This window comes from Bos indicus, chromosome 3 (genome assembly GCF_029378745.1).
Source record: "Bos indicus isolate NIAB-ARS_2022 breed Sahiwal x Tharparkar chromosome 3, NIAB-ARS_B.indTharparkar_mat_pri_1.0, whole genome shotgun sequence".
NCBI lineage: Eukaryota > Metazoa > Chordata > Mammalia > Artiodactyla > Bovidae > Bos > Bos indicus.
In genome coordinates, this window is record NC_091762.1 from 100,010,470 (window position 1) to 100,017,097 (window position 6,628).

Here is a 6,628-nt window from a genome sequence, read left to right on the forward strand (position 1 = left end):
CAGTCTTGGAATATACAGAGTACTGTTTGGGACTGCTGTGACTTTGGGGATGTTCCCTGCCCCCTTCAATAAATAAACAATCCAGGTTCAAGTCTGAAGAAATACTCTCTAAACGAAGTGCCCCTGTCTGAGAAGAGCAGCCACTAAGGGCATCAGGGCTTGTGAGGAACAAAACAAAGAGGAACTAAGTGACTCTGTCCCCTAGAACAGACAAAGCAGGGAAAAAGGGAAAGGGACAGTGATTTTGTAGGAGTCTCAGTCAACCTGCCCACTTCTTGGTCACATTCCCTCTCCTGATCAGTCAGCCCTCTGGGTCAGGGAAAAAGCCTCCTGGGAGGTAAGAATGAAACAACTCAGGAAGAAAGGCATACAACCAGTCACTTTCCTAATAGTTCATTCATCCATTCATCTCATCAGGTGCAGAGGGCTGAGTTCATTTCTGTTCACAGGACAATATCATCATTGATGCATCCAAGTCCCTCTTATATCTTATCTATTTACTCTTTTTGTTCCCCAATCTTATCTTCCCTCCACCCATAAAGCAACTCTTATAATTTAATGCCTATTTTTTGATTGTATATGATATTTTAAAATTTTGTTTTGGGTGCATATATTTAATAGCTTTATTGAGATATAATTGGTGTACAATAAACTGCACATATTTAAAGTATACAGTTTTATGACTTTTTTACATATGTATAGACTTGTATACATTACTACTGGCCACTCCTTCAGAGTTAGCCAGCATTCATGCCTTGGAGGTGTACTATCTTTTGTTTACCAAATAAAATTCTGAGCCATAACTGATATCTTTACACTATAAAGATAGCCATCACCCCCAAGTTTCCTCATGATCCTGTGTAATCTAGCTTTCTCCAGGCAACCACTGTCTGTTGTCACTATAGATTGGCTTGTGTCTGATATTTTCTATTCTTTTGTTAAAAATATACATAAAATAGATAAGTAACAAAGATTTACTGTATACTATAGGAAACTATATTCAATATTTCAGTATCTTGTAATAACCTATAATGGAAAATAATTTTTTCAAGTATCATATATATGTGTATATATGTTTCTGAATCATTTTTTGCTGCACACCTGAATCTAACATGATATCGTAAATCAACTATACTTCGATTTTTAAAATATCAGTGAGAAAATAAGGAGCTGGTCCATGCCTGCTCTATCAGTGAAAAAAGACCACGTTAGGGGCTTCCCTGGTGGTCCAGTGGTTAGGACTCCATGCTTTCACTGTTAAAGGCCCAGGTTCAATCCTAAGTCAGGGAACTAAGATCTTGCAAGCTACACAGCCAGAAGAAGAAAAAAGGAGACCAAGTTATACTTCAGTAACCACACAAACTCTCAGAGGCTGAACACAGCATTTCTCACTCTCACTACATGTCTAATGCAGGTCCACAGGGGGTTCTGCTCAACAGTCACTTAAGTACTCAAGTTGATGTAGGTTCCATCGTAACATATGTTTCCATGATCACTGTGGTGGGAATGACAAGGCAAACCCAAGGTTCACTCCCAACGCTTCCATCCAGAAATATAGAAGACAATGCTTCCACTAATACTTCATAAACCAAGTCACATAGCTAACCACAGAGGTAGAGGAGAGGCAACCCTTCTGAGGAAGAGGAGTAACCTTTCCTTCAGGAAGAGGAGTAACTATTTATGAAAAGTCCTCGTGCCTCCCATACCCACAAAATTAACTCCAAGACCACAAATAAATCATGGTTGTGAACCACAGTTCAGAAAGCACTAGCTTAAAGGGAGACTGGTGGCTCAGCTGGTAAAGCATCTGCTTGCAATGCAGGAGACCCAGGTTCGATCCCTGGGTCGGGAAGATCCCCTGGAGAAGGAAATGGCAACCCACTCCAGTATTCTTGCCTGAAAAATTCCATGGACAGAGGAGCCGGGGGCGGGGGGGCTACACCCCATGGGGTCACAGAGTCGGGAAGGACTGAGCAATTTTACTTAACTTTCACTTTCTTCCCCCCAGTGGCAGAGACATCCTTGACTCAACGGATAGAGGGAGTTTACACGCCTCAAGCAAGATCCTGGAGCAATACTCCACCACGGTCGTCCAGGACTTGACTGCAGTCTTTGCTGCCAGGGGTGTGTGCTCAGCCGCTCAGTCATGTCTCACTCTTTGCGACCGCATGGAGCCAGGCTCCTCTGTCCATGGGATTTTCCAGGCAAGAATACTAGAGTGGGTTGCTATTTCAAGGAGAATCGAAGTGAGTCTGGCTCACTGATTACAGGGAAACTAGCAGAAGGGCAGGCTCCTCAGCACCCCTTTGATAAGCTGTCACAGGGTCTAAAGTTAGAATATGGCCTGGGGCAAGTATGTAGGAAGGTCAGGTGAGTAGGGTGCAGGTGAAGCAGGTACGGGTCAAGCAGGGGAGGTACAAAGAGCAAGAGAACAGCCATCTCCTGGCTTAATGCTCCAGCTGTTCTTTCCAGGATGACACCTTCAGTTGCCTCTCCGTCCTGGTCACCCTTCTGGGTACATCTGACTTTGCCAGCGTGCCTCCTGGTGTGGCACCTCAAACTTCAGTATGAGCAGCAGGGAGTTCCACAGCTCTGTTTACTCACAGAGGGGAGGGCTAAGGAAGCTTAAGTACTGGACTGACCTTCAGAAACATTTTCTGTTATGTCATTATTTAACTTCCTCATTCAGCAACTACTATTGATAATTATATTCCCAGTGGGAGGCCCTTGGAAATCTGATCAGGTCACTTCCCAGCTTAAAACTCCTACAATGGCTTTCAATTACTCCAAGTATTCACTGCTTCAGAGCCCACTGGCTTCTGCCTGTTCTCTAACCTCATATTTCACAAGCATCCCCTTCTCTCCATGTTGCAACACACTAGACCTTTCAGGTTCCAGAATGTAGTCTCCTGTTTCAGAAGCTTCAGTCACATGGCCCCTTATCTCTGCTGGAAGGTACCTCTCATATACACACATCCCTCTCCTCCTCACCCCCAGGTCTGTCTGAACACATCTTCCTCCCGGCCACCCAGGTGGCTCAGTGGTAAAAGAATCCATCTGCCACCCTCCCTCCTGTGAGGGAGACACAGGAGACGTGCGTTTGATCCCTGGGTCGGGAAGATCCCCTGGAGTAGCAAATGGCAACCCGCTCCAGTATTCTTGCCTGGAAAATTCTATGGACAGAGAAGCCTGGTGGGCTACAATCCATGAGGTCACAGAGTTGGATACGACTGAGCACGCACGCACTCCACCACACTACATTAGGTCTCCCAGGTAATAAGCACTCTATACTTCTCTCAATACTTTGCTCCCTTGTAATTTACTTGTAATTCACTTGCAATTTCTTTTCCATCTTGCCCACTAGGTTGTACATCCCTTGAGAAAAACGACTTGTCTGTTCTGTTCACCCCTCTCTCTAGTATCTAGGATTAGGTCTACCACATGATAGTCTGTACTTATACCTTATATGTACCAAACATATTGGTGTTGGGCGATTAGAGATACAAAAATGAATACACGCTTCCTGCCCTGAATAACTCTCAGTTCAGGGTTGTGGTGAGGAGAGAAACCACACAAGGGAAGCGTTATATTCATAACATATACAAAGGGCAGGGGAAGCACAGAAAAAGAACAACTTAGTCTTCTTTAAAGGAATCAGAGAAGGCTTCCTGGAGGAGATGGAAATCTGGGCTAGCAAGAACAGAGAAAAGGGCATTTAGACAGAAAAGACAATGTATCATGACACAGAGGTCATAGGGGATAGGTTACACTTGGGATACACAAATGACTAGTGAGAGAAGGGTGCATTGGGGGATAGGGAGATGCAACACCATCAACAACCAGGGGCCAGGGCAGAGTTTGAACTTGCCCCTGCAGGCAATGCAGAAAGAACAAAGAATTAGAAGCAGGTAAGTAAACGACAGATCTGGGTTTTCCACGTGTCAATCTTTGCTGCTGTGTAACAAATCATCCCCAAACTCAGTGGTTTACAAACAACCATTTTGTTTGCTAATGATTCTAAGCATCAGCAAGTTATATTGGTCTTGACTGGGTTCACTCATGCGGTTTGGGTTATTTAACCACTTAGCTGAGGTTAGAAGGTCTTAGCTTAGTGTCCATCACGTGTCACCTGCCGCTGGCCTGGGCTTCTTCACATAGCAGTAAAAAAGAGCCAAGGTAACAGTGAAAGCTGCAAGGTCTCTTGAGGCCTAAACTTAGAACTTACACAGCATTCATTCCACCAAGCTTAACTGGTCCAAGCAAATCATACAGTTAGCCCAGATTAAAGGGGTGAGGAAACAGACTGTGTCTTAGGGAAGGAAATGGCAAAGTCATATTGCATTGGGATAGTATGTGACATTTAAAACTTAAAATACCAAGTATTAGCAAGGCTGTGAAGCAAAGTACTCTGTATTTGGATTGAATCACCATGATCTATGTGAAGAATCTCGGCTGTGAGAGAGCTCAAAACAGTTCTTAGCAGTTCTTAACAAGTTCCAGTCATGTAGTCAAGTCACATGTATATAACCAGTTATACCAGTTGTAAACAGTCAGTAAATAAAATAACCCTAGGAGTCACCAGGGGAAGTTCAGATTTAAATAGCACAACAGAAATACCAATGCCTTTATCTGGGCCAACAGTGAAAAACCAGACATCCAGATAGATAGACAGAGCTTTTCCAATCCAGCTGTAAATCAACTCTTTTCCATAATGTGAAATTCTAAAATAGGCAAAACTACAGTGACAAAAAGCAGATCAGTGATTACCTGGAACCAGGGATTAGGGAAAGGAATTAAGTGCAAAGGAGCACAAGAAAACATTTTAGGAGATGGAATTGTTTTCTATATTTTTATGGTGATGATGGTTATACTATTATAAGGAATTATCAAACACATTTAAATGGTACATTTAGTACTGATAAATTATACTCTGTGTAAATAATAACAAAAAAAGAAATTTTTTTTAAGTATCATGCTACATTTAATCTTTGGGACTAAACATTTAATATTTTATTGCTAAGAATCATTCATATTGTTATGTGTCACTGTAGTTCACTTGTTTCGAAACCAGTATAATATTCCACTGTGTGAACATTCCAGTTTATTTGTCCACTCTCTTGCTCATGGTATTTGGGTTTGCTTTTGTGACCAGGGCTGCTATGAAAACATTCTTGTATGTATCTCCTGATGTACATGTAAGAGTTTCTCTTGGATTTATCCCTAATATTGGAATAAGTGAGTTGTAGGTAAACGTTCAATTATAGGAGATAAACTATTTTCCAAAGCAGATCTCTGCTTTTCTTATCTGCGTCTCTCTGTCCCCAAATAGACTTCGACCCCAAGTGCAGGAGATGCTATCCCCTTGAATTATCACTGCTTAGCATTTAATTAGCACCAGACTGGCTACCCAGGAGGCCAAGGGAAGAAACCCAGGCACTTAAGGCCTCCAAGCCTCAGCAAGTACTGAATGTTGAGTAAACAGCAGGCAGGAACCAAACAGCACACATGGAAGCTAATTAGAGTCCTACTTCCTGGAGCTCCATCTTCCTAGCTTTACTTGATTCTGAGTCTGAAAGATCTTTCAGGGCCCTCAGTTACGATGCAAATTCCAAGAAGGGAGAAGGCTTAACCTCATCTAAAATCCTTCTCAGCTGACACCTCTAATACCCAAACAAGGATTAGCAGGAAAGGCTTAAAGAACAAAAGGAGAGACAGAAAGAGGAAGAGAAGGGTTAAGGAAAGTAGGAAGAATCCTCTTCCATGCAAGAATCAGTTTTTCAGAAAAAAAATTTAATAAAAAAAGTAGTATCTGCAAGTGACCATAAGCAATTTTTAATATCCCTACCTTTAAAGAACTGCCTTCTTTTGCTAAAGTTACAAAAACAACACAACTAACAGTCAGGCATTACATGATGTAATATTGCTCCAAACACACACTGTGTGAGGTGAGAGCCTGTGATGCTGGGAGAATAGCTCTGAGGGATTTGGGGTTAGCCAGAGAACTAGCACCAGAGCTCAGTCGTGGACCAGGAACAACAACAGCAAAAAAAACCTGAAGATAACAAAATAAGACATTAGGCAATTCCTAGGTGCTCAGAGAGCTGCCATTCTGAAGAATGAAGGGGCCTCATTTTCTCCCACAGTCCCAAGCATACATCCCCAGCAGTTCCCTGGCCACCTGTCATACAGGAGCTCAAGGAATACTTACTAGAGGAGTGAACAAGGGAAGAAACACACAAGAGAGTATCACAGCCTGAGGCAGAAGCAGCTTCCCAGCCAGATTTGGGCAACAGTGCTGTTGATAGTAGGAGGATGCCTGAATTATTCGGCTCTGGAGAGCCTTCTTGATGTTAAGTAAGCAGATTATAATGCACTGGCTTAACATTTTCAGTTACTTGTTCCTGAAATCAGATCATGGGCCATATGGAGAAACTTGGCAGGCTTGTGTAGGTACTTCAACTGCTCAAGACTTATCATGCAAAACTCATCTCAAGTGTGAGAGGGGTTCTGTAACCAGAGGCCTATAACCAGGCTGAGGTCCTGGACTCTGGGTACCTGAGAGCTAGTGCTCAGTAGCAGCACCTGGTACAAGAGGTACTAACAAAACTTGGACTGACATGAGACCCCC